The sequence below is a fragment of the Haemaphysalis longicornis genome, unplaced genomic scaffold (assembly GCF_048455015.1).
Source record: "Haemaphysalis longicornis isolate Haplotype H1 unplaced genomic scaffold, Haemaphysalis longicornis Haplotype H1 scaffold_4, whole genome shotgun sequence".
Lineage (NCBI taxonomy): Eukaryota > Metazoa > Arthropoda > Arachnida > Ixodida > Ixodidae > Haemaphysalis > Haemaphysalis longicornis.
Genome location: NW_027526361.1, coordinates 70,115,319 through 70,131,381, shown reverse-complemented (window position 1 = coordinate 70,131,381; position 16,063 = coordinate 70,115,319). Strand labels below are relative to the sequence as shown.

General features: G+C 43.0%; 2 long non-coding RNA genes across 4 annotated transcripts in view; one reads left to right on the top strand and one right to left on the bottom strand.

Moving 5' to 3' along the window:
- LOC144178893 (uncharacterized) overlaps positions 1-16,063 on the top strand; it is a 145,640-nt gene that overhangs the window by 29,218 nt on the left and 100,359 nt on the right. The gene's annotated exons all lie outside the window — the stretch shown is intronic.
- The window catches only part of LOC144178895 (uncharacterized), a 191,553-nt gene that overhangs the window by 82,842 nt on the left and 92,648 nt on the right, over positions 1-16,063 (bottom strand). For both annotated transcript variants that reach the window (XR_013324090.1, XR_013324089.1), the window contains exon 2: positions 12,716-12,844. This is a non-coding gene — a long non-coding RNA (uncharacterized LOC144178895). The remainder of the gene's footprint in view (positions 1-12,715; positions 12,845-16,063) is intronic.

Sequence of the window (16,063 nt, the reverse complement as noted above, 5' to 3'; positions counted from 1 at the left end):
ATTAGCAAAGGAAAGAAAATTTCTCGGCCAACGCATGTGAAGCAGGGGTTAATGTACAAGTGGGCTACAGAAATCACGAAAAAAGTCACGCTGTAGACTATGGGTGAGGAGCAAAGGTAAAAAAAAAAACACTATGTCTGAAAATTTGTACATGATTTCCTAAACGACCTTATGTTAGCTGACGCCATACTTAATATCGGTGATACATGGACATAAGGCATACCATTGTAGCCGAATATTTTTACAATCACAAATGGTATTTTTTTTTTCCTGCGCGCATGCAATCGCATGACGGTAAGGTTGAGCTCATGTTAAAAAAAAATTGTGATTCTTGCTTCGGACAAGTCAGAAGGTGCTTTGTGCATACTTTGTGGTAGGTGTTGCCCAGCTCAAGTAAAAATTCAGTTGAAGTTTAGCGATTATCTTGTCAGGTCTTGTTGATTCTTCTTTGTTCTTTAAGCAAGTAGTTATGTCGATGCTCAGTAATCCAAAAGCCATAAAGCAGCGTGTGGAACACGACCTGCTGGCATCAATGCCATCGTGACCCAATAACTGTAGCGGTAGTAAGTTCGCCTATCGTGACAAATGTTTTTAATTGCGTTGAAAAGGCAATGAACCTGTAACAAGCTAAATTGTTTTCGTGTTTAGCCACGGCGGACAACCTTTCCCGCTATACGAGCGACGCGTAGGACGGGGGAGAAAACTGTTACGCACGGCCAAATAGCCAGACATGAACGTTGACTGTTGTCAGGAGAATGGAGATGGTTTATTCCTGACGCAGTCATGCTTGAGGGAGCAGGTCGAAATTGCTCGGTCTTGGGCATATACAATAACGGATAAGCTTGTTATGAAGTGAGTCTTAGGAACAGTAGTAAAGTGTGCTTCAAATGAAACGGCCTTCGCATCAGGCGTGATTTTTGGTAGTGCCATCTGTTACAAAGCGACTCGCTTTTCGGTGAGTCGAGATGGGCGGATGAATTATCACCGTCCGTTTGAAGTAAACTCTTGGTGAGCTAACCAAGTCACGCTGCCCGGACGGGTTCGCCATGCCAAGAGCCCCTTGGTAACACAGCGCGGTAAAAGCGGCAGTGGTTGCAGCAACGTGGTATTGTTGCTGTAGAAACCTCGCCTAACTTAAAATCGCGCGTATTTGCGAAACTGTCGCCGACAGTCATCCAAGGTTCCTTGGGCTGCCTTCGCGGCATACGAAGGGCGAGGTCTCCCTGGAGAGTTGCAAGGCGTGACTCCCCGTTCGGCGCACCGGTCATGCTTCAGCGCTCAAATTTATGCAGGAATCCTGTCATCACGACGCGCCTCCTCCTTTTTTTACTGGACATGACGAAACAAGTCTTGCGGCGGAACATGTAGCTGTGCAGCTTCTTTTGGCGGGAAATAATTGGCACGTCTGCGGTCTCGAGAAGCAAGCCTTACTCGAGTATATTCCTGAGTCATGGCTGAAGTTATAAATATTATCTACCAATATTTTAATTTCCTGGTCTTATAGTTTTTGTTTATGTATTGTTTCTGTGTTGTCAGCATTGATCGTTACTTTGGTAATCTGGTGAAAAGTTTGCTTACGTACTTGATTTACGCCACAGGCTCATATACCGTATTTTCGCTCGTACAACCCGCCCCTGCATATAATAAGCCCGCCGGAAAAAAAATGCTCGTGTATTGCCCGCACATTTGATACAGGAAAGGCTGCACCAAAGCTACTGCTCAAGCAACACATCACATACGATGTTGACAGAAAAGTCGTATATTGAGCAAGTAGAATACACTGACTGCAAGGCGAAAGGCACAATTCACTCAGCGTCACTGCTCTCGCTAGAGCTATAACTTGAGCCGTAGTCCTCACTGTTGTACACAAGGTCTTCCTTGTCCTTGTATCTTTTGCGCAATCGCTGCCATAGAAGGCTTAGTCAGTGTTACTGCATAGGAGCTTCACGGCACAACGCGCATTGCCGTGAAGCTGCACTAAAGAAAAAACCCCGCGTGTTATCCGCACCGCTACTTTGCCACTTAAATTTTCGCATTGTTGGCGCGGGTTATACACGCGAAAATATGGTAGTTTACATACAATGTTTAACTCGGCGTTTATTTGTACTGTCCACGTTCATTATTTTTCTTTTCATGTGAGACTTTGGTTGATTTCCTTTCTCATTATTTACAGCGGCTCAGTTGGCTGGTGGACGGTATTTTGCGGTCAATTTTTCTTTGAACTCGCTTTCGCTGAAATGAAAATGGTGGGGCGCGCGCCTTTCTTATTTTTCATTCTCTACCCCCCCCCCCTTCCCATTTTTTGGGGCCTCGCTAGAATTCTTATGAAAATTTTTTATTTATTTATTACAATACCTTCCTTAAAGCTCCTTTAATGCGTTATTTACGTTAACTGCGTCAAACCAAAGTTGACCGTGTCAAATCAGGCTTGACGCAACTTTACGTAAATACTGCATAACGTTTACTTATTCCGCATCAAGTATGTCCAAGTTGGACGAAAAATATTTCTGGCTACAGCAGTGCTGGAGAGGGTGGATGTGCCCCAATTTTAGCGCGGCGGTTCTTTGAAAAATTCTGGGTGCAGGCCCATGCCAGTGTAGCTTACTGTAATTTCTAAGTCAGGTGTACGTATGCTTGCCTGCTATGTTTCTGTAACAAACTTCAGAAAGTGAACTCCTCATAGAGCACAAAATGCACAACTGGAAATACAGGGTGATGTCAGGAAAGGATTATGCACTGGTTCAAAGTACGATAGTTCGAAGAGGGGATCTAGAACGAATGCTTGTGAAGTCAGCAAAAATTCGATATGTAAATTTTCAGAATATAAAACACATCGGAAGTATTCTTTGCCCTTAAATTTTATTGGAAGTACAACTTTGCAAGTTAGTGTATTGGATTTCTTCCAACATCCGAAAATTACGTCTACTGAAATTAAGGTTGGCTTTGCCACAGGACATTCGCATTTTTTCTGGCTTCACCACACTCCTCTGGCTATCGCGTCTGGGTTTTAAAGGGCGGTCGAAACTTTTCACGTGCACTCAGGTGCTCGAAGATACTGAAAACTTTTTTTGTTCCACAAATGCACACATTGCATTGAAAATACCATGCCTATGAACTTAATTGAAATTCCACCTTTTTCTTCCATGAAATTTCAACACCAATGAAATATTTTTCTTGAACATTGCGCTGTCCTTAGCCTTGGCACCTTGCCTTCCCCTAAGTAATGTGAACTCCATTAGTCTTCAGGAGTAGCCAGAGTCGCACGCAAGACCCCGACAATCGGATGCTGCAAATGGGGGATTTGGGTGGTGGCCCTCGCTAAAAACCTTCAGGGAAACGGAAGTTTCTCAACTTACAAACCTTGAGGTTTTTTCCCTTCACTCAAAACAAGTACCTATATTAGTATAATTTTTGCATCTTAATTAATGTTGTGTTCTCGTTAAAATTCCATTCTTACGGATATTTTACAATACAGCAATCAATATTCGGCTACTTCTGCACTGGCAACTGGAGTTTACCTAAAGTCATTGGGAAATTAGGAGATCTATGGTGGAAATAGCGATGTGCAACTTCAAAATCTATGTCCTGAATAAACAAACAGCGTAAATAACCCCCACATGTGCCGAGTGCGCCGTGTGCAGATCCAGACAAACCTGCCTCTTTTATCGCGTAGCTATCAATATTTCGTCTTGCGAAAGCAGGAAATGTCAGTGATTTTATATACTTCTTTCCAGAGGGTGTATATCAGCTGCTGAGGCTATCGAAATGTGCGGCACTTTTTTTTTTCGTTCATAAAGCTTGTTTCATTGTCGTAGTAGACATACTGGCAAACAATTGAAGATTTTCTGTCGCTATTTTTTTCTTCGTGACTATTTTTGTTGCTTCACTGCATATCCACATCAATTCAGCGCCGTTTGAGCAACAGTAGTGGAGCAAGAGAGGACCCTAAGCTCAGCTGTTTCAAGTGCAGCAAGGCAGTCTCTGCTGTAATATATGCGACAGGTAGCACCAGTCGTGGAGCTTTTACGCTCAGGAGTAAACACATAATACTGGACGCCGGCGTTGGGTTACCAGAATTATTAGGCGTGAAATTTCCTAATTTGTATTTATTTATTTTTCGCCGTTCTGGCGTGGGTGTGGCAGCAAATGTACGCCCCACTTCTATCAAAGAGAGAATCGTAACCACTTGGATACAGAGTCCATCAATGCATTCAAAAGAATTGAAGCACTGAAACAGGTCTTGCTGTGGTGAACTTCAACTCGAGCTTTGTTACAGGGGTTAGGAGTTGTTAAAAGCCCAATAGGTGAACTAAAATGACTTGTTTTAGTGGGTATACCCACAATTGGAGAGAAACATAAAATAGATCCCAGGCGATCGCTCCAAGGCGATACGACAGCTGTTGACGAACAAGTGTGCAATAACGATTTTTCCAAAACGACAATATTTCATGCGGTACTTTCTAGAGTTTTCGCATTTTAACAAGAAACATCGCCAGCGTGGCATGTTCGTGTCCGTGAGTATTGGCTGCGGTGCGTGTTTGGGTTTCAGCGGTGAGCCACCCATGAAAGGGGAAAAAGGAGGAGTGCGAGAGGAAAAGGCGAAGGGTTGCATGGCTCTTCCGCCGTTGTACACACTCCCCGCAGTCTGGGACCTGCCGGCGTTGTAAACCTGTGGTGTCGCGTCGGCGACGGCCCTGAAGGGCGAAGCAGGAGACGTACGCTCGAGTCGAAGAGTCAAGCCAAAGTGAATAATTTATTCAGTGACGTCATATATATACCCTTCGGGTAGCCCCCTGGTGGTAGAATCACTTGACATCAAAACCGAAACCAAAACCGAAACCCCCAGATACTGCAATACCGAAGTGTGCGCTCTACCATAGCCTCTACTCATGCACTTACGTGACGCGGCAAGTGTTTCAGTCGGCGTGCTGGATTTCGCTTTCTGCGACGGCTGCGCTGCGATTGAACAGCACCCCTAATTCCTTATATTTTAGCGAAGGTATAAGCGTTTCAACCGTGCCTGTGTTGAATTTCGCGTTCTCAGGTGATGCCCGCCGCTGTAGGTTTCCAAGTGCTTCAACCGTTCGCAAATCGCCGCGTAGATGGAACGGTTGTTTTTTGAAGCAAGAAACAGCCAGAGCGCTTGTGCAACGCTGCACGACGGCCCGACAGCATACGTCAAGAAAGCTATCTCGCCTTGTTTTTCGAAGGAAAGTTTGACATCCACCTGAATGCAGCCGTACGGCTTTTGTTTCAATGCGTAGCACTGTTTGCCGAGTACCCCCACAGCCAGGATCGCGTAATGCCCTGCATTTCCACAATAAGGCACACTTCGGGGAAGTTCCACCTGTAATCGTTATAATAGCATAAATGGAGATAATTGGTCGAACAGAATGGTGAAAAACTAAAAGTAAGAAAAATATAAAAAATATTACGGAAAATAGCGAACCGTGTACCGCCCTTCATTTACACAAAAAGGCAGATTTGGCGGCAGTAACGCCTGTAATAGTTATAATAGTGTAAATGGAGAAATTGTGTCACGGAATTCAGAAAAAACAAAAAAAAAATGGCTGTAAAGAACTCACACTCCAGACAAGTGGCATAAGAATGCTACGCATTGGTAGATAATTCTATGTATGAATTTCTGCAGATCTTTTTGTTGTTGTACCCTCTGAGGGGAAGCGGCGGTGCGTGCCTGTCCGCGCTGACCCCCGCTAATTCGTTTTTTTTTTTTTCCCGCTGCTTTCCGAGTCGAGCAAGTGCGGCGGGGGGTGTAGTGCAACGGAGGAAGAGTCATGCAACCCTTCGGCTTTAGTTCTCACACTCCTTTTCTCCTTTTCGCGGAATATTATCGCCCAATCCAGAATACACCACCGGGGCAGATGGCCCTTCCAGTACGCTAGCAGTGTATAGGCATGACATCTTTACTTCAGTCCATGTCTAATCTTTATAAGTGTCATGCGTAATATATGGGTGGGCGTTGGTGGGGAGAGTCAACGGCATATATTTTTGGTGTCGCTACTTCCAACTGCGGCGAAATCCACAGTCCATGTTGAAATTTTCTTGTGCCTCCTAGGCCTTAAAACTGGTCACTTCCATACAAAACACGCAATTATAACTTCTCATCAGCAAGGTATCGTAAACGAGTGGTTATTATTCTCGCTTCAGGGCCGAACGGCCGGAGTTCATTTCTTAGAACTTCTGAATCGGCAGTATAATTTACTTTTTTTGCTCTGCGTTCAGCCCGCATGCGCCGTGACGCCAAGAAAAACTACGCCCTATGATTATCTATTGCTGCACGAATATTCAGGCTGTTCCTAGGCAGATCATACGTGCATATCTGAGGTTGGATAACAGTAGCTGTTTTATTCTATTTTGCTGAGGCGCTTGCAGAAACGGCCCGTAAAATTGTCTACCCGGGCCCTATAACAAACTAGATCTGTCACTGTACAAAAATTCAGGCTGTTAGATAGGCAGATCCATACCTTCATATCTGAGGTTGGACAACAGTACACTGTATTCTATTTTATTAAAACCCTTTCAAAGATGGTTCGTGAAATTACCTACGCACAGCAACACACTCAATAAATTGACGAGGAGCCCTGTATCTATAATAAATAAATTAATTTCCAAATTTTTCTAGCATTGACGCTAACTGTTTGGTTTGTATCCAAGTGTACGAGTATCTGTATTGGAAATGAATTCTGCTTTAATAACTTGTATCCGTATCGAAAATGCAAACTTTGTTGCTATCGGGTATGTGTATGAAGATAAAATTTTCAGTTATGACCAGCTCTACCGTCGTTACTCTTTCATATGTCATGGGAGTATATCGCCTTCAGTCTTCTTTTTCTGTGCTAAGCAACTGCGTAGCAAAATTGCAGAAATCCACTCTGTGTCCTGAGCTCAAGATTTTGCTTGGTGAGACCACACAGCGACAGAAAGAAAAAGCGTGGAAGTTCTCGTGGGTGCAGAACGGTCGAATCTTAGTGAGGAAAGCCGAGAACTCTCCGATTGTGCACGTGACCTCGGAAGATGATCTGAAGTTCATTGTTTAAGCGCATTGTGCAAAAATGTTTTGGCAAGATGTTCTCAGTCAAAGAGGTGAATGCGTCATGCAAAGGCACTTTGAATTTTAAACTACTCCATTGTAATGTGCGAAGCATAACCAAAAATATTGATTACTTTCTGCTACTGTTAGAACTCCACTCTTTTTTATATGATGTGATCGCACTGAGCGAAACTTGGTTAAAGCATGAACAATTCATTAACATCCCAAATTATACGCTCTCGTCTCTGCCACGTTCAGGACGTTTTCGCGGAGGGCGTGTTGATTTGTATGTAAACAATAGGATTAAGTTTCAAGAATATCCTGATCTAATTAATCAGGACAGTGATTCTCACAATTTTCTGTTCATTCAGCTTGAATCCAAGCTAATAGTTGGCGTCGTCTGCTGCCCTCCAAGCTCCCAAGTTAGTAGTTTTCTAAATAAGCTAGAGCCTGGTCTAGAGTACATATCTTCCCGCGATTGGCCAGCAGTAATACAATGCGATTTTAATATTGGTACCCTGAACTATTGCAGTTATTAAATGAAGAGCATTTCAGTAACTCACGATGTCACCCGCGTTGTCCCGTCGTAGTCCGCACAGTCGTTGTCCGCACCCCTCCCCCTACACTATATAAAAGAAAATACTATCCGGCGCCTGGTTTCGATCCCTCGACCCTGCGGGCGGAACGCAATGTACATGGTGCTCTACCCACTGCGCCACAAAGCCGACACAGAATGGGACGCTACGAACGCGCCTTATATCGTTGACTCATTCAAATTACTGCTGACGAGCGCTCTCTCGTCAGCAGTTGCCACAAGTGCAACAATATTAACGTAACGCAAACTACTTAACGTCGTGCGCCCCCGGAAATGCTCTGCATTTGATCGTGCCCCTCGCGAGGGGGATGTTTCACTGCGTCGCCATGCGAACAGTTTGCCACGCTTTAGTTTCAGTTCTTTCTTTGCTGGGGTGCCGACGAGCGGCGCCACCTCCTCGCACTTCGCCGCGGGAGGATCCGCGGCGGGGGCGAGAGATGGCGCTGGCGTCTCCGCGGCCGCGTCTGCGGCCTCTTTTCTTTTCTTATAAAAACCTGGTTGAATCATATGGATTCCTGAATCAAATCAACCAGTCCACCCGAGTGCCGTGTTTCTCATATACACTACTGGATCACATCGTATGCAACTTTGAACCGCCTTGCACTGTATCAGGTGTTCTTGATGTCGATATTACAGACCACTTCCCAGTTTTAGATGCGACGCTGAGAGGAGCATCTCTTGCCGGCGGCCCTGTCGTGCGTGCGTCCGTCGTCCGCGTCCGCACAGCTGCGTCTCTGCTCCGCTCGCCTCCTCTCCTCTCTCCGATAGCGAACACTCTCTCCCAACATTTGCGGTCGCGTGGCGCTGCGCGCGGCTGCGCACTGTGCGCATGGGCAGAACTCTCTCTTTCCGTGGTCTCCTCTCCGTTGGGCGCGCTGCGCATAGAAGCGGAGTGCCGCGCTCCGACCGGTCTCTCAGTCGACGGTCGTCCGCGCTTGCGCTTGCGCTTGCTCTATTGCCGTACCCGACGATTGCTTGATGCGACGCCAATGGAACCCCCTTCAGCGTCGCATCACACGAGGGTTCCCGCGAGGGGAGGTGGGCGTAATTTTTTTTATTCTGACGCAAGTCAGAACCTATGCTTACACATAAGTTGGGCAAGCGTGTAATTATGAATGACGACCATGCACACTCTGATCAGCACGAATCGTGAACCTACAATTTCATATGAATGACGCCTCTGACATCCATTCCAAATATAACTGCCTCGTTAGCACTATAAATTCCTTTATTACAGAAACGATGGCTGATAAGAAAGTGTACTTCTCAAAACCTATCTGTCCGTGGGCAACTAAAGAAGTACTTGTTGCAATTCGAGCAAAGGATAAGGGGTTCAGAAAACATAAAAAGGTCCCTGAAAATGAATACCACAAAAACCAATACAACTCCTTCCGAAATAAGACCTTATTGTTGATCCGATAAACCAAAAAAAAAGCGTACTACTCTAATCTTATAGAACATAACCAGCGATCACTGAAAATTATGTGGAAAGTGATTAACTCGGTAATTAAAAAAAGTGATGCCAAACAAACATTACCGGAGGTTGAGCCACCGAATAACACTTCAGAAGGTGTGGCACGTAACTTATTTTATTTATGTAGACGAACTTAAATGAACATTTTTGGACCCACCCTCTCATTAAAATTCAGATCACAGGCTACTGTGCCCAACCATCCGCCGTCTGTGCCTAACTCATTTGCTTTTGTAGAAATAGACTCGGGAGATATTATTCGTACAGTTCAGGACATGTCCGCAGGGAAAAGTGCTGGGCCAGACAACATATCTATCACTGTTCTTAAACACCACATTCAGGAACTTAGTGTACATTTTACTACAATTTTTAATGCGTCAGTATATGCAGCAGTATATCCCGACGCCGTGAAAACGTGTAGGGTTGTCCCAATTTACAAAGGGGGAGATGTAAACGATTACCATAATTACAGGACGATCTCTATCCTAAATGCTACTACAATCTTTGAAAAATGGCTAGCGAAGCGTATCATTCGATTATTAGATAAACATCAAGTACTACTTGAAAGTCAACCTGGCTTCCGCGCAAACAAATCCACAGCCACTGCCGTTGAAACTTTGAGCGAGACAGTAAACAAAGCTTTAAACGCTAAATGTTACGCTATCGGTATTTTTATTGATATCAAGGAAGCATTTCATACGGTCAACCATGAACGTTTATTAATGAAGATGGAGCGGTATGGTTTTCGGGGATTTCTTAAGGAATTTCTTCAAAGCTATTTAAATGGAAGAACACAGTTTGTCAAAATTGGGTCAACTGCCTCTAGATTTGAATGCATTACTTGCGGAGTTCCTCAAGGCTCGGTGCTGGGTTCAATATTATTTTCTTTGTATATAAATGATCTACCGCTGGTACTAGAGCATGGCAACGCAATTATGTATGCAGATGATACTGATATCTTTGTTTTTTTAGTGAGGAACTTGCGTTTCTTGAAAAGCAGGCCAATGCCGATCTCACTGAGGTATCACATTGGTTCAGAAACAATAAATTAACTTTCAACGTATCCAAAACAAATTACTTGGTATTCTCCAGTCTTACTAAAACTCAATCCTATCAAGCAAACTTGAAGATGGATGGCATTTTGATTAAACAAATTGATGAGTACAAATATTTAGCGTGACTCTAGATTCTGCCCTTAGTTTTAAGCAGCATATAACATGCATGTGTAACAAGTTAACCATATCTTATTTGGTTCTAGTTAGTTAGGCGTTACTTTCCTTTACACATTCTCAAAACAATATACTACTCTATATTTCATTGTCGTATCACTTACTGTGTTGAGACATGGGGGTCACATACTTCTCCTACATAAACAGAGTTATCTTGTTACAAAAAAGAGCGCTCTGCAATATAACGTTTAGTAGGGTAAGCGACAATTCCGCTCCATTTATTTCTGGCTTAAACATTATGCCACTTACAAATGCTAGGGACGACAAGTTAGCTTGTATGGTTAAGAATATATTATAAAACAACATTCCGTTCTCTCATTCTATTTTTCAATGGCCACATTGGGAAACACGCAATCAAACCAACCTTCGTTTCAACCTCCCTGTTATCCACAATAATTGTGGTAAACGTAGTATAGCGTTTTCCGGAACTGTAATCTGGAATCTTCTGCCGTTCGATATTAAAACTAACGCCAATTTTACGAGAAGTGTAAAAGAGTTGTTTCGTGATGAAAAGTATGTATCTCCATTGTAGCCAAGCGGCATTTCTTTACAGTGTTGCCTTCTCTTGGTGTGTGTAATGTTATTTTCCACTGAAATGTTTATGACCCGCGTACAATTTCATGAAGCCTTTACTGCATTCGCCCGGGTACTAGCCAGTTGGCTAATGGCCCAGATGGTAAAACTGTATTGTATGCAAAGAGTGAAATAAACTTCCTTTCTTCCTTTCTTTCTTTCTTTCTTTCTTTCTTTCTTTCTTTCTTTCTTTCTTTCTTTCTTTCTTCCAAAGCTCCTCCTACAGAATTACATTTGGCACTCACGTGACGACTAAGGCGGTTATTCTCAATTGCCGATCCCCCCTTGTTTCTCGTCATTAATTTCCAACTTACACATTGCTTGTCAATTTCGAAATCTTGCTTCCTCGCATTCTTTAAAATCAAACCCTGTGATTACTTAGGTTCAGTCATTATTCATCAAACTTAACAGAACGTTCCCATTCAGGCATTACCGCTCAAGATGGATATCGAGGAGCGGTTACCGGTCTTTCACGTGCAAAATAAAGCTGACGTTCTCACTCTAAGATGATCCCGTTGTTCAGCTTCGCCAGAATGCCCTCGATTGACCTATCCGTGTCGCCACCCACACAAATTTGTTAAGCTACAGCAAGTGGAATACAACTGCACTCAAAGATAGGACTTGCGCTGTAGCACCGTAGCAGATGTAGCGGAACGTCATACTTGCATGTTTCCAACTGTCAAATCGTGTGCTCGACATAGCATGTCGCCGAAATTTTATTGTTTGCTGCACAGATTATGGAATGAAGTGCAATATGGTGAAACAACAGGGGTAGTAGAGGGTTGCCAGATGCGCCGGATAGCTTTAATGGCAATAGCCCTATATTTTTTCGCCGGTATAAATTACGACTGTCTTTACTTGAAAACAAAATTTTTAATTGTTCTGCTATTTGCCTTGTAAATTAATTACCGCACCAGTAAATTATCATAACTGGCACCGTCCTGATGGGGCACTGAAGAATTATCCATTTTGTACTATTATGTTTTGTACTGCTTTTTTTTCCACGCCCTTCCATTGAACGGACGCATTTTGTCGTTTTTGAAATCATTACGAACTAAGCAATCTCTTCATCAATCGAATAGCGATATCCATATAACCGTTGATTGATTGAATAAACTTTATATTTAATACGTAGCATTAACATTTAATAGGTAAAATTGTTTATTCAGCCTCTTAACTGGGCAGTTTTTCGTCAATTTTTTGTATGGCCTTCTGTTTACACTTTCTCGACGTACGCGGTATAAAATAAATATTAAATTATTCCCGGCATGGACGCAACAATTTTTGTTATTCTTTGATTGACAGTGATGCGCCTCAGACGAAAACGCTTGGCGTGGGGGGAAGTTACTGAACGAGTGGTAAACTTACCAGGCATTGTTGCCTATAATCGTTCCTGGTGTTTCACTCTCAGTATATGACATTTCTTACGTTTACCCTAATAGTTTCGAACGATAGGGATGCTCCTGCGCATAGTATTTACATTTCCTGTAGGAATACATTTCTGGTTATCATGATTGTTCGTGCAGCAGGAAAAGCCTCTCTATAAGAAAAGAGGACAAGAAGGATTGTCATGAAAGCGTGGTGTTGGGGGTGGGGAGGAGAAACTTTAGCATAAAATAGCCGAAAGACATCAAAGATATACACCCACAAAACACACGCAACATGCTTCCCACACACTCTTCACAAACACCTTTCTCACGCAAACTAAAAGCTCCTTTCTGGTGTCGGTACATTATGAACGCGTATAAAATAACGAGGCAGAAATGGATTGTGAAGTTCCAGCCTGTTAAACTTACCAGTCACGCAAATTTCGGCGTCCTTGACCGATAGCGTGCGCTGTGCTTCGTACGAGCACACGCCTCGCCGCCGAGGGTCGCTTCGCATGACAAATTGTCTTTCGGCAGTCAGAAGTATCCGCTCTTGCACTGTGAAGGTAAGGAGACAGTTATAATAAATGACCCCGCGCGGTGGATCTTTGAAACGAAAATGCGCGGGAAGTACGAGGAAAGGCAAAGCAAAATGACTGCACTCGCTTCCTCACAGCGATTCTTTATGCTGCTTACCTAATTTAACGATCCTTTTTTTTATTTTTGGTAAAATAAGCTACAAGCTCTGCTACACGACACTTCACAGCCGCTAAGATCTGCAATGCTGATAGTGCCGTTCCTCAGCTTTCGTTGCGGTTAACTGGGCACGATGTTTCTCAGGATTTCGTTGCGTACTGTGTGAATCCAAAAATCACAGGATTAGAAAGGGAGTGGACAAGCATTCTAATAACGTGTTTATGTTCTTTCTCAGTATCGACTGTTTTCGTTTGATCTTTTTCACGTGTTTTCAACGCCTGCTATGTGCACACTGGCTGACTGCAGGGTCACTCCAAAAGTGTCATAAATTGTGACCGTGTTGCAAATGTGCTATACTCACAGGAATTAGAATACTAATATTATGATGCTGATTGTTATTAATTCGAATATACCTGGATATAGATGCCGAAAGAAATAATTGGCGAATCCCCCGCCCCGTGCGCAACTCAGTATAGGGGCAAGAATTTACGGCCGATAGGGGCTGTTAGGGCTCGCTACTGAAATAGAAAAGTAAAACTGAATAGGTGAGTTATGGAGTTAATAAAAGTAGGTAATTCGTTGCCAAAATTGCTAATATTAAATTTAACAATGTAACTGGCATTACAAAACCATTTTTTTTTGTCCTAAAGCAAAGCTGTTCATTTCAAAGTGAGCCGTTGGCAACGTCAGTCGCGTAACGGAGATAAGGCAAGTCTGAAGCTGGAACTATCCAGACCTTTATTTACGTTAAAAGTAAATACTTAAAGAAATGTAATTTATGTCACAAGTGCCTCTTAACGATTCTTAGAGAACTTAAACGAGTCGGATTTTTCGCTTTTACACGAGGCCATGGATGCAAGTCACTAAAGCATCTGAAGAGCTAAGCTAAGGGTGGCTGTATGCAAATGAACACAAAAAGCCTTGTAATCTTCGTCATGGTGCAGAGTGAGCCTACAGAGGCTGTGTCTAGTCTTCTAGGTTTTCATCGCTTCCTTAATGACAAATTACAGATAACAGCTTCGTATAAACAGAAAAATCACTCGTCAGGAAGAATTTATTCACTAACGGATTAATTGTGATTGTAAAAAAAACATTAGGCAATCAATGAGGACCCAAAGCCTACAGCCTTAATTCACTCACTCTCACACACTTATGCTTTCACACACTCGCTCTTGCGCACACAAACTCACGCAGACGCCCTCACACACTCACACTCATTTCACACTCACTCCCTCGCGCACACACGATTATATTCGTGTTTTAATGTACCAAATGGGCTTCACTACATACGACAAAGTGCGGGCAGAAAATGCTCTGTGACATGGTGAGCAATCTTGATTGCGGCTTCCCAGTTCAAATTATGTTTAAATTATTGTAGAACTGTGAGAAATTACGTCACAGTCCGTTATGAAGCAAGCCATAGATAAGTACCATCAGAATATTGGGAGAAAACCAGGAATTCACAGTGAAAGAAGGTGCGGAGGTCGTTCCGTTGAGTCTATTGCGGGCACTAATGGCTGGAAATAATTATTATTCCTTGCAAATGTTTGATTGTAGGTGGGTGCAACAAAGTTTTCCGGTAAACATTAACCTGCCATCTTTCCTCAAATCCAATCCTTGAAACTTCTGTAAATAAGTATCCCCTGCACGCGTTACTAACAAACTAGTTGAAAAATAACGACATTGCTTTGGTTTCCGATTCATGGTGCCCCACTGTATTTCCAGGTTTTTTTTAGTCCTGTATTCACGGCACAAAGTCCTTCAAAAATTCCTGCTGTTCCTGAACATGGTAGGGCATATGTGCAGTTCATTGAAATTACCGTCGCTGGTATCGAATGCCTTCTACAGAACCTTAAAGTGTTAACTTCCGCAGGCGTCTATAACATCAACTCGAAAGTAGTAAACGGGACGGTCTGTATCTCAAGTAAATTCTTATGCCGCATTTTCACCCAGTCTTAATCACCAGGACAGTTACCATCTGATTGGAAAATATGCAAAACGTGCCAGTTCACAAGCCTGGTGAAACTGACTCCCCGAACAACTATCGCCCCGTTGCTTTAACGTGTGTATTCTGCAAAATGCTGGAAAATATCATTGCATTCTATGTGTTCAGCCCTTCAGAATGTAATCAGTTTTTTTACTAACCAACAGGGCTTCAAAAAAGAGTCGTCTTGCGACACGCAGTTATTCGAGTTGACTACTGATCTGCATTCTAACATAGAAAATAGCTTACAAACTGACTGTGTGTTTCGCGAAACTTCATCACTCTTCGTCAACAGTTCACATTTGTCTTTTTTTTTTTCGCCCTTTTCTGACGTGACTTCGCGTGGGCCACAGGGCTGCGTTCTAGGCTTTTTACTTTTGATATTTATCAATGACTGTTTGCGGATGACTGCATTATCTATCGCAAAATATCTTCTATGATGATCATCTTGCCCTCCAAAACGATCTTAATCTTCTTTCCAGCTTGTGGTACATCCGGCCAATGACACTAAACTTACATAAATGTAAAATAATAACGTTTAGTCGTAAACGTATTAACTCCGACTTTCTCTACACCTTAAATGGTAACTGGCTCATGCGGACGTCAACATACAAATATTTAGGAGTCATTGTAACCCCCGATTTGTCTTGGCGTGACCATATCTCTAGCATATGGATAAAAACATCTCTTAATTACGATGAAACTTACGCAATGCCCTCTCAAATGTTCGCCAACTAGATTTTCAAACTTTTCTTCTCCCAAAACTGGAACTTGCTTCATTGGTTGCCACATCAAAAATATTTAATAGACATGACTGAATTAATTCAGAATCGAGCTGCTCGCTTCATAACTCGCAATAACCGACATCCTAGCATCACAGAGATTAAACGCGAATTCTCTCTCGACTTTATTCGCAGGCCACGAAGTTTTTCCAATCCAATCCAATCTCTGGACCCATTGCACACACGTCGTTCTTTCGCAGTGTAATGCTTTAGCCAGAAATATATTTACGCCCAGACAATACCGTGATTTAATCTTCGATTCCCATTGTAACGTCACGTCGACTGTACAACCACTACAGCTTCTCACGCATTTAC